This window comes from Corvus hawaiiensis, chromosome Z (assembly GCF_020740725.1).
Source record: "Corvus hawaiiensis isolate bCorHaw1 chromosome Z, bCorHaw1.pri.cur, whole genome shotgun sequence".
In the NCBI taxonomy this organism is placed as follows: domain Eukaryota; kingdom Metazoa; phylum Chordata; class Aves; order Passeriformes; family Corvidae; genus Corvus; species Corvus hawaiiensis.
Window position 1 is genome coordinate 12,375,338 of NC_063255.1, and position 25,600 is coordinate 12,400,937.

The following is a 25,600-nucleotide window of genomic DNA, read 5'->3' on the forward strand; positions in this document are numbered from 1 at the left end:
TAGTGACAGTCTCTCGAGATGCAGCTCCTTTATTTCTGTCCTCATGCGGGGCTGCAGATTTGCACTGGTTCATCAGTTTTCCGGCTGCATCTCAACAGGGGCAGGCGATGTCATTTGCCCTGGGGAGACAGCTTGGAAATTGCAGTTAAGTGGAGCCAGAGCTCTACAATTCCAGGCTAAATGCCCTTGTTTCCCACACCTGTGGCAGATCCATTTAAAATTCCTTTTGTCCTGAGGTGCTGTTGCCTCAACAGCACCTGTGGTTCTCACTGCATTCCCCCTTGTTTTTAAATTTTGTTGGCCAACTGGGACTAATGTCGTGCAAGCACGAATCATTTGGTTTAGCGTTTGTGGAGGATCAAATGGAAGATTCAGAATTACATATTTACATGCCTCATTCGCATTTGTTTTTGCAATTTGTGTGATTATATTTTCTTTTGGTTTTGAATCTTCAATTTGTTTCTCCACCACAAGTCTTAATTTGTCTATGAAATCAATAAATGGTTCATTTGGTTGTTGCCATATCTCAGTAGAATTTAATTGAGGCACCAATTCAGGGGGAATCATTAAAAAGGCTTGCTCTGCTGCATGCTTCACCACATTCAGGACTGGCTCCGGTGTGTTTCAGGCTTGGTCCTGTGGCTTAGTCAACAACCCGTCACCAGTAAGGTGGTCCATGGAAACCCCTGCATTGTTTGGGTCTTGCAGTAGGACTGGGAGGACGTCTCCTAGTTGTTTTCTCCATTCCATTTCCCACATCTGGAATTAGGATGGGGAAAGCAAGCAGGAGAACATATTTTTAAGGTCATGTGGGACCATCACTGTGGTTGTGAAGGTTCCCGCAGGATAGTCTGAAAATATTGACTCTCCCTCCCAAACTCCTTCTGGGCCTTGCAAAGCTCTTTGAGACCAGAGGAGTCAAAAGGTTTCCATGCGAGGTTGTTACCAGCTCGGTTATAAATAACCGGAGTGGCAAAGGGATTGGAGGGCGCTTCCGGTTCCGATTTCAAGATGGCGTTGGTTCCGGTTTCCACATTATGGGAACCAGAAGACGAGGCATGTGAACTGGAAGGTCCCTCCCAGTGGGTGGGAACTGAGGACAAAAGGGAGTGGCCACAAGAGGGGCGGGAGCTCCCGACGCAGGGGGTGGTACCCAGCGCGTGGGAGGAGCTCACAGCAGTCACGTCCAGGGGTGGAGACAAGAAAGGGTTGGAAGGAGAAGGAAGAAAAGGACAGTGGGAAGAAGGAGACATAATGAAGGGCCATGCCATGCGGTCCCCTCCAGTTTGTGGGAAGGCGGGAAAAGGGGGCAAAATGGCGGGCTGGGAAACTTCATCTCCACCATTTTGTGGGGAACAACATTTCGAACAGTTATGGGGACTAACAACTGGGGAAGAGGGGACAGGAGATTGGGTTTGGGTAGAGGGCGAAATAGGCTGACCAGGGCTATTACGACGGGCAGAGGACTGAGGAGGGTCAGGGAGATGGTGGCAACCCTGTGCCTCGAGGCATTTTACTCCTCCCAATCTTCTCAACAAAGGGGAAGTGGGATGAGGGACACGAGGGGAGGAAGGAGGGATATGGGGAGAATTGGGGAAAACTTTGTTTTTTCTTTTACTTTCTCATTTAGTTTTTGCAAGTCCCAAAGGACTAAAACCAGGGGGTAAAACTTTTCCCCTGAGGTGTCTCCTTTCCACTTTAAATCAGAAATTTTATCACCCACAGCTTGCCAGAATGCAGACGATTTTAAATATGCAAGGTACACCTAAGGAAAGTAAAAGAAAAGCCACCTTATGCATTTCTTCAGCAACCCCTTTGAAAACACAAACCCACTTCCCTTAAGGGACTCGCCAACCTGGATGTAAACCTCTCTTTGAGGCTGAGAGAGTTTTGATCCCATGGCTCTCTCAGCACTCTTTTCCACCCACCACCCACAAAAGGAAAACTAAACAAAACTCCCAGGAACCAGGAATACTCACACAAAACTAAGATGCTCCCCCTGACGGAGCCACAGACATCCAGTCCTGGAAACTGAAAAAGCACGGGTGGGGTCCTCCAGGACAGGCTGCTCTCTGGAACTGCGAGCTGGCAGCCTCCTCTCGGAGCACCACTCTTAGAACAGAGCGTACTGCAACGAGAGGCATTGGCAGCTCCAAGGATGTGGACACTTGCCATCCTCTGACGACAAGGACGTTGCAGGAACTCATGCTTGTGAGTCCCTGTTTGGGTGCCAGACTGACGCAGTGCTGGCTCGTTGGCTTGAGCTCCGGCATGCCCTCGGTCAGAGGGGAGGCAGCGTCTCTTCCGCAATGTCCTTTAGAGACGTCTTTGGTGTGGGTAGGGCATAAGCTGGTCATGTGTGCTGGCTCCTCTACAGAGGAGGCACGTCAGGGAGCCGATGGTTTGGGCTTACATCCACCACAGGCAAAGGAAAAGAGAGGGGCCTCTGGTGTGTGTTCCAGCAGGGTTTATTAGCAGGAGGGTCCAGGGACCAGAAGGGCCTTGAGAAGGGTTGTGCACACAGTTTTATGGGGGGGAAGTGAATCAAGATGGGGAAAAGGAAAGCGACCAATAGGGTACAAGCAAAGGGGAGGATACAACTTAGCTTTAACCAGTGGGGAAACAAGGAGGCAGGAGTTACAAGTGGGAGCCAATAGATAACTAAGTAATGGAAAATTTTCCAGAAGCGGGGGAGGCGGCTTGGACCAAGGTGCCACCCAGGGGGATGCAACTTAAACTTCAGTGCCGCCCATAGATCTGCCCTCAGATCCACTATCTTGGGCAGGGAAATCCACCCAGGGGATGGCCTCAACCATGTTTGATTGCCACAGCCCCAAAGGGGGCTGGGCCACCACAACAGATTATGTTTACATAGTACAATAGAAAGTGAGGCAGAGGGCTCAAAGTTAGAGCCAAACGTGCTAGCATGTACTCACAGAATGGAGCAAAGCTGTGCAGAAACCATACTTGGGCCCTCAAACCAGACATCTCCTCAGCATGTCATGGGCCTGATACTAGTTCGACTGGCTGTGAGGCTCATAGCCAAAAGACTCCACATCATGCCAGCCATGTTGCTTCTGACTGCAAAGTTTCATAGTTCACTGCCTGAGGCACTTGAAAGATTTGACAGGTGCTCCTCAACATCTCTAAGCAGATCCATGTATCCAGGTTTTAAGTAAGGAGTAGTTCCAGGACCTCTACTAATGCCACTCCTTGAATTTAAGTCACTCAAATAATCAAGCGTGTCACTGATACAAAACAGCCGAAGCCATGCCTGAGGCTGAAAGGAGGTAAGGATGGAAGATGACAGACAAAAAGGGGAAAGCCAAGTCAGTTTTAGGATCTGGAACGAATTGAGAACTGTATAACTCAGCCACCTGCATCTTTGGAGCAATAGTTTCAAGCCCAGAAGCTGTCCTTGATGGATGGACAGTTACTCTAGCTGGAAATACATCCCACAAAGGCAGTTTCACACCCTCCATTGGCAGCTGTCTTTTTTGTTCCATTCCTCTAACAAACCCTCCATGCTTGATTTATATTCTTATTCCTGCTCCATCCATAATTACTTCTACCATCCTCGTGGATTAACATGAACAGTTATGCTGCTTCTCCTTGTGAGACTGTTTTGATGTGAGATAGTCAGGTCCCATGTTCCCATCACTCATCTCTGCATTACATATTCTCACTTCTTTTCCACACAGGTCTTCATTTCCAAAACATCTATCACATTAGCTGCACTTCTTTGATCTCTCTCCAGCTTGTCTGGGTCTCTTTTAAAACATGTTGCCCAGAATTGAACACAATATTATAGATCATGTGTTGACTACAGCAAACTAGGAACACTTGCCTCACATGTAATACTCTTGGTAGTTCAATGAAGTACACGAGTAGCTATTTTTCTCATTAGTACTGCATTGTTTACCAACTCAAATCACCACCCACTATAATCCCCAGATACTTCCCTATGGGCTAAATACATGTCCCAAAAGATTTCCCGCATTCTATATTTATTTTTTCTTATGTGAAACATGTTATGTTTGCATTTAAAACTTCACTTGACTGACTTCAGTCTGTTTCTACTGTTATCTTTCATACAGTATTTTTAACTGTGCTCTACAAAGCATTCATGACTCTCTTCAGACTATTTTTATGAAAAAGTAATAATGAAGAGATTCTGAGAAACATTTAAACCCCCATGAGTACAGAGTCCTCATACATCAGCATATCCTGGCAATGAACAAATAGCAATTACTGGTTATATTTGTTTAAACTTACTTTATTCAGAACAGACTGGAATCTCACTATGGCAGCTATAGCTCCACCACATACCTGAGCTTTTCAGAAAAAAACTTCACACAAGGAAAAAAACCAGTATGGGCACTGCATTTCTTTCCTTCATTAAGATAACCACCAAACACATAATTTAACTTGTCATGAGTCATTCGTAACAAACCCACATTATCTTCTATTCATTGTCTTACTTTCCTCTGTTAAGATTTCACTGCTCTCTCTGTAACTGTAGTATTTAAGGACACCAGTGAGTGAGAAAAAAAATATATGAGATTTTTTTCTTCTGTACAAATCAACAAGAAGTCGGTTAATTAACCCAACACAGTCTTTTGGTCTCTTTCAGTACCTGAGCTAAGACATGCAAAGCTACCTCCATATCTCTACACTGCACTCCAGCCTGGAACATGCACAGAGAAGCTCTTGTTACCCTTAAGTACAGACACTGAACACAAAATAAAGCAGATTTCTGGCAGTCACTGATAGCTGAGCATTCCTAAATTAAACACACCTCCAGCTCCTCTCTCCTCTGATTATGATCTCCACAGATTTAAAGCCTCCTCAAAATGAGAAACTTTGTAAAGCATTTATTTCATTCTGTATCTGCCAGCAGAGAGGTCCAGCAAAAGACAGACTTCAGAGTCCAGACTCTTCTTGTTGTGTTCATCAATTTTCATTTATTTCTGGCAGAGAAAGCTAACTATGAAACAAAGCTTAAAAAGTGGAAGGAGTAACACCACATAACAACAAAACATGAATGATGTCTGCTTAAACAGAGTGCAGAAAGAAGGCCAACTGATTGAAGAGTTTGGGGGTGGTGTGAAAATGAAGGACAAAATTCTCATATAGACAAATCAAAAGGAGAAAGGATAACAAGCTGGGTCAGTAACACAAACCAGACTGTCACTAGGATCAAAGTCCAAAGCTCTAGGAGACAGATTAAAACCTTTGACAAGTAACCCTTAACAATGACAGTATGACCTGCAATTTGAACGAAACCATTCACTCTGGAATGAGGTGAATATGGCTGTTGAACAAGAGACATGATGAACAAAGACACTATGGCTGAACAGAGTCTGCACATCAAATTGATGGGTATGCTTGAGGTTCACCATGGTAGAAAACAAGGTCACTAACAAGCAACATATCCTCATCAAGATTTTTGGGGTTTCAGCCCAGACAGGCACATGCTACTAGAGATTAGGAAATATGCTGCTCACATCTTCAAAGAAAGCACCAAGAATCTTGTTTTGTCCAAGAAGATGTCAGGCAGGCATAACATTGGTCATTAGAGACAAGAGAATCTCAGGATACAAAATAACTCTCACAAATAAAGTCCTTGTTTTTGAAAACCTGCAGTGCTGGTTGTCTACATGGGAACTTCAGTCAGATACTGTAAGAACCTAAGTTACAGGACACTGTTTATAAAGGCCAGTAACAGTGAGAAAGACTGAATTAATCTAGTATAGTGCTCTGACAATGCTACAGAAGAGCTGCATCAAAAATGTGCTAGGAAAGAAAATGTGAGAATGGGACTAGAAATAAGTAAGCCCAAAAGGCAGCACTGGAAGTAATTAATGATGAGTTAAATTACTGACTATTCAAAAAGATATGTCTTTAGAAACCTTCCAAAAGAAGACTCTTTGGGATCAAAGCATAAATGAAACTTCCAGAACAATAAGTCCCTTAAATAATATTCCAACAGCAGAAAGAGGGATCTCTGGGCATTACAACTTCCATCAGGGACAGGAAAACCCTAGACCTCAATTTAGGTGTGATTTTTTTCTTTCCTGTTGCTACATTTCCCCTACCTACCTCTCTCTTGACTACCACCTCCTTCACACCTTGTTTCCCTTTGCTATGTCTCATTTTCTAGCCATTTGCCTCAGAAAAGTCCAATTTAGATAGCCCAGAGTTGTCTTACAGAGCACTGGTATCATCCAATGTCTTCAGAGGAAAAGAAAAGCTGAGTGAATTACTGAGTTTGCCAAGTTTTGTAGTGACAGTAACTTTGTTCCTCTGAGAGTCAGCAACTCAAGAGTGCATGTTTGCTGTTTCCATGCTCTTTTCTGCTTCCTTCATCTGCTTGTCTTTCTTTGCTTTCAGAAACAGAATCAGATTGTAACGACGGCAGAATCCTCAGATCCAGCCACAGACCCAATACTGTGTGTTCTTTTTCCCAAAGTGGAAAGGTACTATGTTTCACATTTGAAAGACTATTGAACAGAAGATTTCCTTAGACAAATTCAATCATCCACAGTTTAAGGAGAAAAGAATCTCATTGAAACAAATCTTTCTTCTACTTTCCAAATAAACTGTCTCCTTTTCTATCTTTTAAGGTTAAAAAGATTTTGAGAGGCTCTAAGGGGTAACATCCTCAGACCACAGCCTCGTGAATTGTAGGAATCTCTATCCTCAGCAGTAGAATACAGAACTGCCATGGATCCACACTGGTATAGCCTAAAGTGGAGTGCAGCACCAGTTGTGCTAGCTCAGTCCGAGCACCCCAGGATGCTGCTGCTCCACAGCTAACCAGCCCTGACTTTCAGCACCCTCAGACTAACATGCTAGAGAGGGTTCACATTCACCCAGTGCTGTAATTATGTTCTGTCTGCTTCCAGCTCAGTCGGAACCTAGGTGTCCCTGCAGCAGCTGCAGATCTCTGCAGAACAGAGATGTATAAAGTTCTTGCATATACCTGATGTTATCCAGAACCAGCTGATGCTGGACGGAGAAAAAATCTTACCCTTTGCAAACACCAAGAGAGAAGACAATGTGGGCATTTACTGACTTGGTCATCATGATTGCTACAAATAAGACTCAGCTCTGCTATGTCTCTTCTGTGAATAAGTTAGACTTTTTTGTAATCAAGAGATTGATTCTCTGCGGCTGTCCTCACTTGAAGTTATGCTTTAGTTCTGATTCTGTGTTCTTATGTGCTGGTTTTATCCCCATAATGAAGGGAACTGCTCAGAGAGGTAGAGTAGAGAATCCTTATCTCCTTTTTAATCTAAAATTTTATTTCAAAGCATTAATCAATTTCTGACAATCAGAAAAACAGAAATTTTCATTTTTACTGCCCTGTCATCTTCTTTTACCGGTATCATTACAAAGATAAATTCAAAATCCTTCCCTCCTACATACTCAAAAAACATCTGGAATTAAGCCTCAGAATTAATATCTCAAAATTACAGTGCAGATCAGTGTTCTGCAATGCAAGAAACTTTTAGCTGTCACGTATCCTGGCTCCAACCTAAAGCTCCGCACACTTTCTGACAACTAGGGCTGTTAATATGAAAAAAATCTTTGTAAATGAATGTATTGCTTTATTAAATACATCTTCTATAGAAACACATTTTAACTCTTGCAACCAAGTTATCTCCTGAATTTTTCTCCAAAATATCTCATCTACTGTCATGAATCAGTAGTCCAGAGGTTGTTACTGCTGGTTTTATGTTTGCTTCTAAAGACTGGAATGGATACAGATCCTAATCGAAACCTCACTGAAGTTAAAGAGATTCCTCCCTTTTTTGTAGTATTTCTGGATCAGTGTCATTACTGAGGCTTTCATGCTAAGATTTCATCTTTACACAATAGGCCAACCTCAAATCTGCTGCAAATAAATACAAATCTTACGATTTTATGTTGGCAACAAGATTTAAAGCATTCCTTAACATCACAATAATCACTGAATATGATGCAAGCAAATGTGTTTATTGGTCAGGTTGAGTTCCCACAAACTTGTGAGATCCATATTTTCCAACTTGTAAATCCTTTATCTTTTAAAAATAAAAGAAATAAGGAAAATTACAGTTCAAGAAAAAAAACATTAGCAAAATAGTTTATGCAACTGTTTGTATGATGCACTTCGACATACTGAAGCAAGGTTTAGATAGCTATCATTGTCCAACTTCAGGAAATAAATCTAATTGGCAACTCAATAAATACATTGTGTTCTAAGTTGTACCATAAACTCTAAACTAATCATAAGATTTGGTTTCTAATGGGAGGCATTCCACTGATGCTTTACATGTAAATAAATAAGACTATCTGTAAATAAATAACCTTTCAGATGTCACATAAGGAGTAACTGGTATAACACAGGAGATGGAAGAGTGAGTGAAGATTTCAGACACTACATGATAATATCCACATTGTGAGACCTAAAAAAATTAGTTAAATAAAAAATTCAGTAACAGTCAAGGAATTTCTGTGACATCCTTCCCAAATGGCTGAAAACAAAATCTTCTTTTCTTTATGTCCTATTATCTGTGTTACAGCTGCTGGAGTCATTGTTCTAGCAGAGATTTAAAAAAAACCAAAAGAGGAAAGATGGATGTGTAGATAGATAGATAGATAGATACTCATTTTGGAAAACAGCAGAGTAATTCTAAGCTTTGGTCGTGAATCCTTATGTGGTTACTTTGTTGGTAGGCTGACTGTGAGGAGAACTGAAAGAAGAGAAAGAAGACACCATCTTCAATTCCTTGATCATCTTTGTTTAATACTGTACATTTATATCATGACATTCATTTGAGGCTTCTTCTAGCTGCCTGAAATGTTCAGGAAAGAACTAGTTTCCCCTTTTTTTATAAAATTTGACATGTTTATTATTTTTCTTTCAGTCTTTCAAATATTGGAGATAAGTCACATCAAAAAAAAAATATATATAGACCAAGGCATTTCAATGTGTACTGATTTTGTACTGTTTCTCAAGATCTAAACTCAGTACAGGGTGTGTGCCTTGTGGTCTCTGACAGATTGAGACACATGGACTAAAAAATCTTCTGGACTAACCATTTCAGATGTGGTTCCCCAACCCTGTGGAAGTCAAGACTCAATGATACAACCAGTCCCTTTTGTCCATTCTGCATTCATATCGTCCTGTGTCTGAGGATACTGAAAGACTTATATTAACATACTGACCTCATTACAGAATCACAGAATCATAGAATATGCTGAATTGGAAGGCACCAAGCAGGGTCATAGAGTTCAATGCCTGATTCTCCCCAGGACACCCCAACAACCACACCATGCGCCTGAGAGTGTTGTCCAAATCCTTCTTAACCTCTGTCAGGCTGGCGCTGTGACCACTTCCCTGGGGAGCCTCTTCCAGTGCCCAACCACCCTACGGGTGAAGAACCTTTTCCTGATATCCACTCTAAACCTTCCTTGACTCAGCTTCATGCCATTCCCTTGAGTCCTGTCACTGGTCACGAGAGTAACAATACCAAGGTGCCAACACTAGAATGTGGAAAAAGGTTCTTCTGGTCCCCCAAGGCTGAAACAGGGTAACAAGCCTCATAAGGGAAGCTGACAACTAAAGAAGAGATCACCAGATCAAAACCATGGTGGTAAAAGCAATAAAATGCAAAATGGAGGAGTAAGTAAAATGTAGTGAAAATAGTATCCAAAAAAGCCTACTGGCTGTGGTGCACAGCAGAACCTGATGGTGCAAAACCCATACCGAATAATTAGGCCTGGGTCACAAATCGTATTCTGGTGCAGTTATATATAGCTTGTTAGAAACCACAGGAGACCAAGCAACTCTGGGTATCTATTGCATTGTCCACTACAGCTATAATCTGAAAATCATTGTGCTGAACTTCACAAATAGCACTCACCCAACCAAAGAAAATATTAGGAAACACAACAAGAGGGGTGGAAATGATGCTGAGTACATTGCAATGCTGTTACATTTTCCTGTGACATGCTCCCAGCTGGAGTACTGTCTCAGACTTATCTCTTTGGCTCAAAAAGAGACCCAGGCTTTTTATAGCCCTAGAGTGCAGCTAATGAGACCTAGGCGACCTGGCTAACAAAACAAATCAGACAGTTCATTGCCCCCAGTCTGACATAGCCTCACACACTCCTCCTTTGTTTGGGGTTGGAAGGTCACAAACTGCAGCTCCCATGCTATCCATTTTATCACATCTACAGGCCTTAAAATTGTTTCTAGAAGGCCTTAATCACAGTACATTACAAACATTTAAGTAAATACTGCTTTACATTAATCTAAACTTGTGAACCCCTTAAGTCATTTCATAATATCTTGCCTTGAAAAATACATGCTGCAAATTGACACCAGTTCTAAGTTTGGAAGTAGAAATAATAATGGCAGCATCTACATTTGTCAAGTCAAATCTCTCAGTCAGAAAACTCTGTGTTCCCTGTTGAAAAAGTTGTCTTTCTTATAGGCCCCTTTCAAATACTGGAAGGTGCTATCTGGTCTCCCCAGAATCTTCTCCAGGCTGAACAACCTCAGTGCTCTCACTCTGTCCTCATAGGAGAGGTGCCCCAGTCCCCTGATCATCTTTTTAGGCTCTGGACACACTGCAACAGGACCATGTCCTTCTTAAGCTGGGGACACCAGACCTCAATGCAGTGCTCCAGGTGGGGTCTCATGAGGGCAGAGCAGAATGGGAGAATAACCCCCCTTGATGTCGCTCTGGATGCAGCCCAGGACACATTTGGCTTTCTAGCAGCACAGTGCACATTGCAGCTTCATGTCCAGCCTCTCATCCACTCGTAGCCCCAAATCCATCTCCTCAGGGCTGCTCTTGAAGCATTCATCCCTCAGCCTACATTGATACCAGGGGATCTTCAAGTGTTCCAAGGTGCCCCTCCACAGGGCAACCTTACTGCTTTGATGTGCTGTAGCCCAGATCAGCTCTTGCCTGGCCCTGTGCCTGGCATGGAGCCCTGCACATTTACCAGTATCACACATCCCAGCCCAGCATATGGTGTCAGGAGGATGGTTTGCACAGCTCAGTGTGGTGATGGTGAGGGGAGGGCCTGTGCAGCCCTGCCCACCCCATGTGTGTCTCCTGTGTCCAGTCGAGGACACTCTGATGAAGGCTGTGCATTCCTTGGCACCCTCAGTGGGTGGTCACTAAGTGACCTCAGGTGACCTAAACAGGCTGAATGCAGGTCCCAGAAAGCACTCAGGCACTGTCCCCACACCAAGCATCAGCCCCCAGTGAGTGGCTGGGGGGTTCCTGCATGGGGAAGTATCAGTGGGACATTTTTCTAACACCTTGAAGAGTGATAAAAAGCCACCACATGGCTGCTTGCCTTCCTAATGGGAATGGGACTTCATGACCATCCTTCATGTGCATGTGGGTTTCCTGCAGCAAAACCCATCTCTCTTCCTCCCAGCAGTGGAGCAGGAATTTTATTTCTGTTTCCTATCAACTTTGGAAAAGGCCTCAGGCCGCAACCTCCCTTCACCTTGGGAGGGGGCTTATAGAAAACCCAGAACTAGTAGCCCCAGTAGCAGAGAGGAAACAGCATTCTCCCAAGTGCAGAAATGAGGAGCAATTTGACTGACTTTCATTTCTACAGTTGCCTCCAGGTGTGGGTGGATGAGCAGAAAGCCATGTGGTGATGTGAAGATTTTGCTGTTCTTTCCCACCTATTAAAGTAACATTCTGTCAGCCCAATCCTCGGCTCTTGGGAAAAAGTCTCATTATTTCATTTTCAGAATATAAAGGACCAGATAATCACAACGCAAAACTCATTAGCAAAGTTTTAAAAAGGAGCTAATTTAAGCAGCATAACTTCTCCACTCTGAAACACAGTTCTTAGTCGGTTCAGAACTAGGGGCAAACGAAGAAAATATTTCCAGCAGCGAAGAGGAGGTTGCAGCATACCATTAAATTTGCCTGTGGCATTCCAAACCAAAACCTTTTGCTCAATGCATTCAGCTTACTGAGAGCTTATTATAGGAATCCCCATGCATGCCTGCACAAAGAATTGCTATGGACCTATATACATAACTATTTAAAAATGCATGGGAGGGGGTTGTGCAGTTTTTCATTTCCTACACCATCTAATTGGAGCTGTGATCCTTGAGGTCAAATTATTGTACGTAGCTCCAATAAGAGAATTAACCCCCACAGATCAGCCACCAAATACCTGGCCTCAAAGCTTCTGGCTCCTTCTGTGAAATTCAAAACCCAGAGCTGGGTGCTAAGCCTCCCTTCATTGAGCACATGCAGAGTTAGACCTCTCAGAAGGGCCATCCAAGAAAGCACATGTAGAGCGGGAGCCACTTGGAGCTGGAAATGTTAATTGCAGGAGCGTGGCCTGAATTCTTGTACCCTCTCCAGGGTTGCGGTATCCGCCCATGCCAGAGCTCCAAATAGAGCCTGACCCTGCTCCCTCCCACCAGCAGGCAGCTCTCATCAGGCTTCTGTTTTCTTTCTAAAACCCAGGCAAGATGCTCGAGCAGTGCTGGCACTCATGCTTGCGTCATGCTCTGGTGCTGGTAGCAGGGTGCCAGAGGCAGGCACGTGGGTGTGTGGGCTCCTCCATCAGCTGGGGGATCATCTCCTGCCTCTCAGCAAAGCTGCTTTGCAGCAGGTCTCTTAGATTATGTGAATCGGACTTCCATAGCTTTCCCTGGGAATCCCAACCTGAATTATGACCCTAGCAGCAGGTTTTAGCACTTTGGGTGTGTCCAATGAATATGGATGGAGTTTTAGCACTTCACAAGGACTGAATTCCTATGACCACCCATCCCCTGATACTATCCAAAACTACTGCAAGCTTTCATTTGCTCTTGAGAATATCAGATATACCATCCTTGCAAAGAGCTCTCTATCTGTAACCCACGTTTCACCTGCTTGAAACCAAATGCACTTTCTGAATTTTGTCATGTTGCATAAAAGGATGGCATTTATTGATGATTTGGGACAATTCATCTAAACACATTGTTGTCCTTTTCAATTCTCTCTTGCTAATTGAACAATTTTCCTTTTTTATCACAACACACACACACACACATCTGTGCAGTAACTGTCATTGTTTTTACACAGGAGTATATTTTATGACATGTAACAGGGTTGAGTTAAAGCTAACCTGTCATAAGATCTGAGTTAAAAAGAAAGCCACATTTAGTCATAACATTTGATGTCAAACCTATGTCCTTAAAACATATCACTTCTTGTGAAGAAATGTTTCTTTTAGCAGTGAAATTAATTTTCATCAATATTATCTCTGAATCTGAAAAAAATAATAGAAGAACATGGTAATCTTTTTGCAAAATATGAACTACATGTCTATCAGAATTGATGTCCACCAACATCAGTGGTAGAAGACTGCTCTGAAATGTAACTCTACCATGGATGCACGGTGACATCATATTTCTGGTTTTTATGTTTGCTTTGAGCACCTGCACCCAAATTCCCTGTTGTGAAATCAGCTAAAGTTGGTATAACTTAACAGATAATTATATTTAGGCTCAGAAGGAAGATACTGAGATTCAGATTACATGGCAGAAAATAAGAACTCCCATTGGACCTGAATAATTCAGAATAAAAGTTGACTTTTAAAGTCTTAAGGCATGAAACAGGATTACTGAGAGACCTTTTTTGTATCTGAAAATACTACTTTAAATTTGTAAGTGTTGCTTCATGGGAAAAAAATTCTGCAAAGTTAGCGATGATTTACACCCTGCAGCATTGCTATAAACAGGTAATTCAAGAAGTTCCACCGGAACCTCAGATGCATAATTTCAAAATAAATTGCATTGAAATGGAATTTAGCAAAATTCCCTGACATGCAGCAGAATAAAGCACACACCTCCCAACTCCATGCCACTTGCAAGTCAGGAGTCTTACTTTCCAGAGAAAGGCACTGCAACTCCTCTCTATTAAAAAGAAAAAAAAAGTCAAATGAAAACCAGGGGCAGAATGTGAAGAAGTATGTCCTTGTTCAATATGCAATAGCAAACACAAAAGGAAAGTGCTGGCAAAATCCTGAAAATTTGGGAGCACACTGAAAAAAGAGACTGCTGGGGCATGGACACAGTAAGCTTTTAGGCAGAGCAGCCTTCTAGAGAGTGCTCCCTGCCACCAACATGTGGCACTATAGCTGGGGAAAGAGATGATCATTCCAGGAGGCAAAGGTTTTGCGTTTTTCCATGAAATGGCATGAAAGTGAAAATATGTCCTTCTAAAACAAGCTTGTAACAATGGTGCAAATGAAACGGTTACAACCAGATACCTCAGCACCTCTTCCGGAACTGAAGAGCCACTTTTATCATTGTTCAATCCTTACACCACTATGAAAATTATCCAAGTCCTCCTTGCTAGGCAGTTTCCTGCTAACGTCCTATCAGTTTAATGCTTTCTACTACTCATGTCTGCTAGACTTTTCTTATCTGAAGGTCCCCTTTGACTGAAATGGAATGAAAGAAGAAAGCCAAGATACGCACAGGATGTCTCTATCTGAAAAAGTAGGAGCAGGTAGATAACTTATATCACATATCCAGGCACTGAGCCAAATTTTCAATGCATGTAAACAAGCATAGCTTCACTGAAGCTTGTGGAATCTTGCCAGTAGAAAACTCACTTGAGTCTGTTATTTTCTTTACCACTGTACCAAGCTGATATCCTAGGACAAAACCTGAATTCCTTAAGCCAAAAATAAATTTAAAAAAAAAATCACAGAAAGCAAAGCTGTTGAATCAATAAGTGTCTGAAAGAAAATCAGATACCTGAAACTGTAAGCTATCACTTTTACTGTGATGTAATCTATTTAATGAATATTGCATTTACCTCCAGAAGCTTTAGACAAGGTAACAGGCTATGTGCACGTGACTGTTACCAAAGCTGCAATACTTCTCTCACCCTGGATGAAACTAAATGATGGGCTCTTCAAAAGCAGGGCTGAATTCCTCAGGACAGCATTTCTAATTTATTAAAATCACTCTTGTGCAGTTAAGACTTCCTTCAGATAAATGAGGACAGATCTTGTGTTGAACTATATTGACCCTGCATCTTATTTCCAGAAAATGTAGGCACTTGTGCAACTCAAATATTATGTGTCAGATTATCACACATGCTGATAAAATTACTAAATAACAAGTAGATAAACATATTCGTAATACAAAGGAAAACCTGTTGCATGACTGCAAGCATACAAAGTTTATAAACAAAGGAAGAATACATGACAAAGTTTTATATATAAAATATGTGAGTACCATTTCAAATACTTGGAATTAAAGGCCAGCAGGTCATGAATCTCACTAAGAAATTTCAATGTGAGGATTAATGGTACATATTATTTAATAATTCACTGTGAATCAGGGTGAGAAAATTGTATGTCTGGCTATATTATTACTACATCCTCTCAGCATTCATGAGAGTTTCAATTAAAACAAATTAAATACTTAGTATCTCAGTCTAAATAGACTTTCAGAATTGCAGTGGCTAAACTGAAATACATTTTATATTACGTAAGATTCTGGGTTGTCCAGGGCCTAGAACACCTCATCACCTAAGCCATACTTTTTATATATTGTTGCCATTTTTGCAATGTAATAACTTTACTTAAAACACAGCAAATCAGTGTGGGAAAACACAAATCAACTTGTAATGAACTTAAAGTATTTTTTTTCATCTATGAGAATACTATCTGAGCAACATTTATTAGCATCCCTTTCATCTATCTGATATCTGCCTGTTGACAGTGCAGAAATAGATGCCTGATGGTCTAGCTCACCAAGTCTCCCAACAACTTCCATCCTGGCACAGGGAAGTTTATATGAGCAAAGGCCTCAAGTGTCTTCAGGTTTTGAGTCAGATTTCCAATACACAGCGGAGTGGACTGTGCAATTTTGAGAAATTTGTCATGGCTTTTAGTCCTCTCACATTACATTACTTTTATTATTTTCATCTTAGCAAAGTTAACACTTTGTGATAATTTGTAGAAACAATGACACTTTAATTTACACCTCTCCAATCTCTTCAGTACAAAATAATAATCACACTCAGGCATAAAGCGCTGGACTTTCTCACTCTCCCTCCAACTCAGCTAATACAAGTTCTTTTTTCTATAACATTTTTCAAAGAAAAAACCTACTGAGTAAGGATTTATACTGCAGTTTCCTAGAATAATCTTCAAGAAGGAAAAGGTGCTTCCTTGTTACAGTGCAGATACTGCAACACACGTATCAGACAACAAGGCCCATGGAAAAGAATATATATGGACTGATTCTTGAGAGATGTTTATTTCTCCAGCTGCATGCTGAGGATCTGCCGAGGCAGTCACGGGACCCAAGGGTCCTGGCCTGCACAGGGGAACACAAAACAACCAATGGGGAACAAGGCTGACCAGGGGCTAGGGAATTCCGTGCCTCCCCCCCAGGGCCCCTCTCCCAGGACCCCAGGCAGGGGGAGGGCCCCAGCATTTCACCCGTTTATTTTTAACAAAAAGAGATTTAAAACTTAACATTGAAAACAACTGGATAAACATGAGATAACAAGGACAGTTTCAAAACAAAACAAGCCACCCTCCTGAGTCTTAAAATGTCCAAACAGATTCTCTGGAGCATCTTAAGGCTGATAGAAGGGAGACAGAACTCTCTGAGCATGCTTTGTGGGGAAACTGAGGCAGGAGAGGGTTTCTTCTATTTGTACCTGTTGGAACACTAAACAAAAATAGTTAATTTCTTCCCTCCCCCTCTTCATCCCCCACTCGGCATTGGAAAGGGATTTTTGGGGAAACAATTGGCAAAGGCATGGTTTTTTGAGGGAAATCATGGGTGAAAAAACGGATTGGGAATACACTGGGGGTAATAGGACATAGGGTAAAAGGGAAAGGTGGGATTAGGAAAGCGAGACTGTAGGGGGGCTTATAATGGAGATATTATCTAACATGACTACGATTTTTAGCATATATACTGCCTTTTACAGGAACACCATCAGGCCCAGTGACCTCTGCTGCTTGTAACCCTTTTCTACCTTGCACAATTTTGAACTCCACCACCTCTCCATCTCCCAAGCTTGGGATGCATTTTTCAGGGTTATTCTTTTTAATAGCAGTTCTGTGAACAAATGTGTCTTCTTGGTTGTCACATCTCGTTATAAAACCACAATTTTGTTTAACATTATACCATCTTACTATTCCTAAAACCTTGGCTACAAAGATTTTTTCCTTTTTCCAAGTGGCTGCTGTTTTCTGTCTTGCTGCATTTTTGCTTTCTCTTTCACTTCCGCTCGCTCCCGCGTTGTAACTGCCAGGGCTGCTGGGGCCGCCGGAGCTGCTCGTGCCTGCACGCTCTTCCCGGGGTCGCATTCGGGGCCGCGCATGCCAGGCCGGACCGTGCTGCTCAGCTCCCCCCCGCGCTGCCGCCTCTGCTCTCAGCTGCGCTGCCGCTGACTGGGGCTGCACCCGCGTCTTGGCTGGGCCCCTGAGCAACAGCCCCCTGTGCCCTGCTCCAGCGTTTCGGCTGGGCACAGCTCCACTCTACTGCCACCGCCACCAGCCACTGCCCGCGCACTGCCCCTCTCAGTCAGGCGTTCACGGGGTTCACTCCACCACGCGCTGCGCGGGGCTGGGCGGGCTCCCACCGTGCCTCGCTCCATTGCTGACACTGCAGCTCACATCGCTCCGCCCGCACACGGGAATTGCCTCACTGCTGCTCACAGAGTGCTCGGTCTACGTGGTCTGGGTCACACGGTCCCTGAGCCAGGCTTCCCTTCACCAGGACACAGCTGACATTGCTCAACAGTCTCAGTAATTAAATAATATTCACGAAAATACTCTTCCATCGGCATGTATTTTGACTCAGAAATTAACTGTGTCCAAACGGTCTTCCAAAAGTCTTTGGTAAGAATTAAATCCCAAGAAACATAGAAAAAGTTCTTAAACAACCATGAAAGGAAATGTTTCAGTTTCTTTTGAGTTTGAATTAAGCTAAAATTTTCAAATTGTTGTTCAAGAATCTTTTCAAGTTTAAGATAAATGTCCATATGTGGCTCTGAGAGCCAAGAGTCTTTCCATGGTTCCTCCATAATTTAGAGATGGAACAGCAAAACAAAAACAAGACGAGGAATCCAGAGTTTACTCACAAATCAGTCCCTGTAGGGACTGGGGATCATTCTGCTCGCATTATCCACCATTTGTTACAATGCGGATACTGCAACACACGTATCAGACAACGAGGCCCGTGGAAATGAAATACATATGGACTGATTTTTGATAGATGTTTCAGACAGATGTTTATTTCTCCAGCCGCATGGCTGGAGTTCTGCTGAGGAACTGAGGCAATCACGGGACCCGAGGGTCCTTGCCCGCGCAGGGGAACACAAAACAACCAACGGGAACGAGGCTGACCAGGGGCAGGGAAACCCCATGTATCCCCCCAGGGCCCCTCTCTCAGGACCACATGGCAGGGGGAGGGCCCCACCACTTCCTCCCTCACAAATCCCCTCACTCCATGCACACACAACAGTGTGCTCTGGATAGGATGAAGAAAAATTAGAGAGGATATGATTACTTCACTAGAGAAAGCCTACTCTCCTCCTGCGCCAACAAGATATTATAGGTCAAGTCAAGTAAGGTCAAGTGAGTTCTTGTCATGTCCAGGATCCCTGATTTATTCTGCCAGCTGTTCACTGTCATGCAGCACGACGGGTTGAGTGTCAATACTGAGATAGTGCAAAGCGATCGGACCAGGTTGATTTAGACTCGGATGGCTCATGTTCACTTGAAAAAACACAGTGAGCCCTGCTGGGTGATTATGGACATCATGGGGAGTGTGGGATGAGCAGTATATTAGTACACATAATTTATGTGTGAGGCTTTCTTTGCCTCTAAGAGCACAGCCCCTGGGATGGGGAAGTCCCATGGGTTCCTCCGAGTTCTGCTATATCCTGACAGACGAGGAAACATTAAGGAAGTAAATGAGGAAGAGCTGGTGCAGTTAAACCCAATGCTTCTCCTCTCAGCAGATGCACCCAAGGTCGGCAGAAAAATACAGCTAGGATCCAAAGCCTTGAGTTCCTGTTTGCCAGCTTGGTGGAGTGTATTACTTCCTAGCTCATTGAAGCTACACTTCCAAGAGCTGAAGTTCAGCATTTCCATTGAAAAGGCAGACTGTATATGCAGATTGTAGCGGCGGTGTTATGCAAGTGAATGATGGCATCAAACCTGCAACTTTTTTTTAATACTTTAATTGGCAGATTTTTATTTTTGGCAGTACTATTATTAGAGATTAGGCATATTTGTTTATGCTGATCTTTTTCACTCCTTTTTTATAAATACACATTTTCTGTGGGCAGAATGTAAAGCAGAACAGTTTCTGAAAGGGATCTGATAATTACTGGAACATCCTGAACTTTCTTTAAATCACTAGTTTTTGATAGCCTTAGATTTTATGGGCATGCATTTCAACAGTGCAGGAGTCAAGGGCCTCTCTTTAAGTGGAAGCTGCAGTCATTCATCAGATATGGAATCGGAGGTACCACAATTAGATGCAATAGTTGTATCACTATCCAAAATTTCAATTTGTTATAGCATATGAATATGGGATGTAGACACTTACGTATAGATGCATTTTTGTGCATTAGATTATTCAAAAACAGAGTTTAATACAGAGTTCTTTAATAAATGTGGTCACGCTATAGTCTAAAATACCTGTAAACTAGACTATTATTAGAAGTCAGGTTATTAAGAAACCTTGTATATTGTGGGCAAAACCATACCTCAGATGAATTAATTAGCAAAACTTCACTGACAGCAGTGTATGCAACATTCCTCACTGTGAAAATGTTATGAAGCAGGGTTTAAACAAGAGCATTGTGAAACAATCAACTTCTGCCTGTTACAGGCCACACTTTTTCCTAAATGATTCTGGTCTGGAGCAATCCATACACTGTTATGTTTCCGCTTCCCACAGAAATGGTCTTTGGACCTACCTCTTCAATGCCAAAGTTTACAGTTCTGAGGCTGGGCTGATGCTTTGATAAACACACCAAAAAAGCATCTGCTCTGTGAACTAAGGGAAAGGATGTTAAAATAACAGGAAACAGTCTAAGAAATGAGTTTTCTTTCTAGACTTTGATACCATTGAAGCCAAAGGATCTGAATACTGTCAGGTAAAGCAGATAGGACTCCATGGTCATGCTGTGTCTTTGGAGCCCTGCAAGTATTTCCATAATTCCTCCTCAAAGAACTCAATTTCATTTTGTATTTCAGGTTCAGGAAAGAATTTCCAGTTTCCATTTCTATTCACTTCCTGAAAAGTCCCACAATTCATTCCTTTCTGATATCAAACCTATGAAATAACCATGGAAATCCCTGATTTCAGACCTGCTTTTATTGGTTAGGACTCTAAAACACAGAATACACAGACACACACATAACTTCAAGCAAGTGAGTAATCCCAGCACTTTGGGCTACACCACTGAAGTGAGTGGGAGTCTAGCCATTGAATTTTATGGGAGCATTATCGGAGTGTAAGTGCTTTGCTGGTTCAAGGCCAATATTTTCTTAGACTTTAGAGGAAGCCAGATTGGGCCTAAACCCTACACAGCCTGTCCTAGAAAGACCAAAATAAAAACAAATTATACTAAGCAACAGGAATGCACATAGAATAGAGGAAAGGAGCATTGAACACAAGACAAGCTGAGGAAGCATTACTCATTGTATAGGAGAGAGTGGTGGCAGGTTTAGTTCACAACATCCTTCATGCCCAGTTTTGCAGACAGACAGTTTATCCATTTAGCAAACAAGCATCTGTCTGACTGAGATCCAGAGAGACAAATAAGCCTGCCACAGAGCCAGGGCTGTACCTTACGCCAGCATAAGGGGCTTATGCTGCACAGGTTAGAGAACAGGCTGTGAAAAAATACTGTGTGCACTAATCACCTGTTTCACACACCTATGGCAGCAGTGAGCAGCATAGGCCCCAGCTACAGGCAGAGCAGACAGCTGACTGAAGCCTCCAGCAGAACAAGAATGGCCCTTTTGCTCCCTTAGTCTGTACCTGCAGAGGTGAGAGCAGGAAAGGCAGCACAGTGCTGGCCCTCTCTCCTCACAGCCAGCACCTTCACATCACTGCCACAGCAACCCAAACTGCAGTCCAGAAACATCTACATATGCCACTGCCAGAAACACTCTTTCTGGAACAGCAGCAGCCAAGTCCTGAACCAGTCATGCTCTAACACCTCTACAACAGCATTTCAGGGAAGTCACTGACTCCTTATTACTGCACTGTTTGGCTTAATATAGCTGTGTTCAAACTGTGTTGGTGCTATGATACTCCCTTCACATTAAGGAATTCTTCCCATATTAGGAATTGTGTAGACACGCATTTTGTCCAACATGTTTATCATTTATGTGCACTCAGAGCTTGAGATATTATGTGCATGACCCGCTGTATGTTTTAATGAGGCATCCACCACACGGACACACAACCGTGGCTGGTGATCACACAGCTTCTCTAAACCAGTTGAACCCTGCCGGAACACAGTCTCTTAGGTCCAACACTGAATTAGGAATAAAGCAACCTTGGGGTGGTTTTTTTTGTTCTAGGAAGTGAGGGGCTTTTTCCCCTCTTGTGGCTGCGTTGGAAAATGCCTCCTTAAGCAAAAACTAGCAGGCATTCCCTTTGGTTCTGATTCTGTTACTCTTTAAGAATAATCCAGTCACATGTGTTGTTACTCCCATTGAAGTCAGTGTGATTATTTTGTGGGTAAGATTTATTCTTCTAAAGCCACAAAACCTAGACCCTTGGTTTACTACTATATTTTCTTCAGTGGGAGAACATTTATTTACTCCTCTCATTCCATTCAACCACACAGTTAGTCAACTCTTTCAGGCATGTGTAACTTTTTATGAAACAGAAACCAACTACCAAATGCTGTGTTGTTTCAAGCCGATTGAAATCGATGCTCTGCAGAGCACATGAACAACTCAGCTCCATTAAAGGCACATACCTTGAATTGCTAACCAGCTCTGGTTAGACCAGAGCATTTTAAATGACAATGTCACATGCAACTTGTGAGTAAGAAGCTATGCCACTGTGATGTCTCTGGAAATAAGTGCTACTGTTTTCCCTAGGCACTTCATGACCTTGTGTGTTGATCTCAGTCCATTTTCCAGGACTGTAAATAAGAGCACTTGGAAAAGCTTTTCTGTTCACACATTTGTAGTTACAAGGGAGAACTCCTGAATGGAAGCATGGCATCCATCAGGCAAGCACAGCAGGTGGCACAGGACAGACTGCATTAAGCAGATCCTACAACTGGGACTTCGACAGAATTTTATTATGGTAACAACTGAATATATATTTATCAAACAAAATTAAATATAAAAAAGTTATTCCCCTGCACAGTAGTAAGCTGGCAAGTTTCCAGCTGGCAGTTTTACTGTTGGCAACACAAAGAAGTCACTTGCTGGGGTCACCAAACTGCTGAGAATCTGCAATTACTTTTATCATATTATATGACATATGTTATTTTATCATATTATTATTATAAGGAACTTTGTTTGGGCTCCTATATACTCCCAGAAGAAATCTCATTTGGTCAAAAGACCAGTGAAGCTGAACAACTTCATTGATAGTGTTATAAACATTATAAAAGTTACTTTACCCCCCTTTTCAGCTTCTCAGGGGGTGATATTTTCTGCTTTCTCTATTAGTCTCTATTTGTAATATTCTGTTCAGGGCTATCCATACTGAATGACTGAGCAGCAAGTAAGATTACAAAGTGGCTTTTATATTGTCCATCCTAGAGTGCCCAGGAAAAACGCTGCCAGCAAAGCATCTGGGTGCTGATATGAACTAGTTCTAACCCTTAAGTCAGAAAAGAAGCCTTGGGAAACTCGGGAAACCACAGCCATTCTGCCACTTTCACACAAGGAAAAGAAAATCCTGAAATGGAAAATGACATCTGCAGGATAACATATGTGCTAAACGTGCTGCCAAAACAAGGAAGTACTAAGTCCTCAACACCTGTACTTACCAAAAACACTAATGCAATTACAGGGAATGCTTCACTATTTTAAAAGTAAAATGTCTCATCTTCAATTTCCTGAATCACCTTTAGTAATTTCAAATACATAGAAAAGAGGAAAAAAATTGAAGCAGAAATAAGTAAATGGGAGACAGCCATGGTTATTGGTAGTTTCTGCTGCTTCCTTCCTGTAGGCTTGATAGATTACTTCACCTGCACATTGTTCTCTATATGATCAACTATAGATACATATGTGCACTTGCAAGGACAGACACTGGCCCAACCTACCTGACAGCTCCCACTCAATATTTGAGAGGAAAAATGAAACACAGGACACGGGCCCATTTCAATGGCCCCATTTCCAACTGTGATAATCTATTACTAGATCTTCAAACAAAAATCTCCTCTTTTTACCATATTGGTACTTGCACTTCGGAGCAGCTGCCTGAAAGAAAGCACAAAGATACCTCACTGTTGTCTTTCAAATTCTTCCTGAAAATTTATTTGGCTAGTGATGACAACAGCAAGAGCTGACAACAGCAAACTGTTGAGATTGCACCTTAGTCCCCTCTTCACTCTCCAGGTGCAGCCAGATTTTCTCTCCTGTACTTTTACACTACACTCTCTAATGACGAGAACTTACTCTGATGGTCAGCAGAACTGAGAAATTAGGACAGCTCTTCCTTTCACAATATCCATTTCCCTTCACACTATATTGAAGGATACAATTAAACATATTGTAGCCTGTCAATGGCTTCTATGATCACAGAAAGCTCCCTGACTACAAGAGCCCTTACAAAAGGGAGGAAATTCCTCATACAGGAATAAGAGGAGTAAGACTAAAAACTCACAGATTTTTGATATGCTAAGCAGAGTACCAAAAAATGGACATACTAAACCATCAGATCTTCGTATAACAAAAAGTTCATTTGATTTATTACAAGACAACTATTCCTTCTTATTTAAAAAAATGGAAGAAATCAGAGGTTTTACCAGTAATTACTCGTTCCCTGAAGTTGAAGGAGAGAACCTGTGCCAGGAGGAGGAGGAGGAGAAATTGCAAAGATAAGTGTCTTGGCACAATAAGCCAGAGAAAGTCTAAAAATAATGCAAAGGAAGTGGTAAAGAAAGAGTTTTCAAAAGGATCCTTACACACCCCAGAAAAAAGATTTCTTCCCTGTGAACATCTTCCTCTTTGTTAAAGCCTTTACTGGCTAGAAACTGATTTCAGCCCTGTAGTACAGCAAGGAAAGATGATGAAGAATTACAAAACAAAAACTGCAGTGAAGAAAACACAGAATTTCAAGTAGGAGTCAGTCTAAAAAGAAATATTTTTCCTCTGAATCTCTAGTCTGATAGGTTTAAATTTTTATCATCCCATGGCATTACTAACACTTCAGAAATGTGGCATTTTATGCCATACAGGGCAGGAAGAAGGAGACTGCCAGTAACAACACTGAAGAAAGGACATGTCTTTTCTCAAAACATCTGGTGTTCAGAGTTTCTTTAGGACCTCTAGCCAAAGTCACTTGTGGCACTGAGGTCTTGTCCATCAATGCCACTAGGTTTCTGATCTCTTTGGGGAAGAGAGACTGACAGTCATTTTTAATCCCCATCAAAGACATGTTTTCCTATGCAGCCTTTTGAGCTGTCAAACCCTGAGCCAGACCTTTCTATAGCAACAAAGCACAGTAGGAGTCATGCCTTCTGGAAGCTTGGAAGGGCAGGAAGAGAGATATGCCAGTGTCTCTCTATTTATACCTTTAAAGCCTATGAGGAGACTGGCGGGGCATGAGGACCATGGCCAGCTAGGAATTCCTTGCAGAGCTAGTATTGCTAGCTACTCTGAACCTAGATTTCTCTGTCTAAGCTAACTGCTGTTCTGTGGAAAATAAAACTTGTGTGTTTTGCCAATATTTTAAGACAAATAAATTAAGATATATGGGAAGATAAGTGATCATGTGTTTTGTTAATCAATACAGAGCACATGGTACTTTCAATGGCTTACTTAAGCTAAAAAAAATAATCCAATAATTGTGTGATTTAAAAAATTCTACATGTTCCAGCCTGAAACTACCGGGAACCCATTGAAGAGACTACCAAAACTGCCCACAGACATGGACAACTAAAGGACAGCCAGCTGTGTGCAATAAAGGAACATATTTTATACTAACAACACCAATTTATTATACAAGGGAAAATATTTATTTGATCTAGATCTGCATAACATCTGATAAATATTTCTTAGTACATCAAGTTTTTCCCAAGTGAGTCAATGTGAAATGTTATTAATGTGCATAAATACCATAAAAAAAATCAGATTTGTTTCTGGAAACCAAGAGGGAGGAAAAAAACAACAAGAACAATCCTTTCTAAAGAGAAGAATAACCTGTTTAAAGCATGGCTCAAGATCCAAGAAAATGAAAGTATATTTAATGACAAGGCAAATCTGCTAGCATTTTATAGAGATAAAGCAAAATTTGCTTCTATACCTTCCAAAATGTGAATATCTCTTAGGTAGGTCACTAGAAACACCAAAAAGTATTTTAACTTTACTTTTGGGG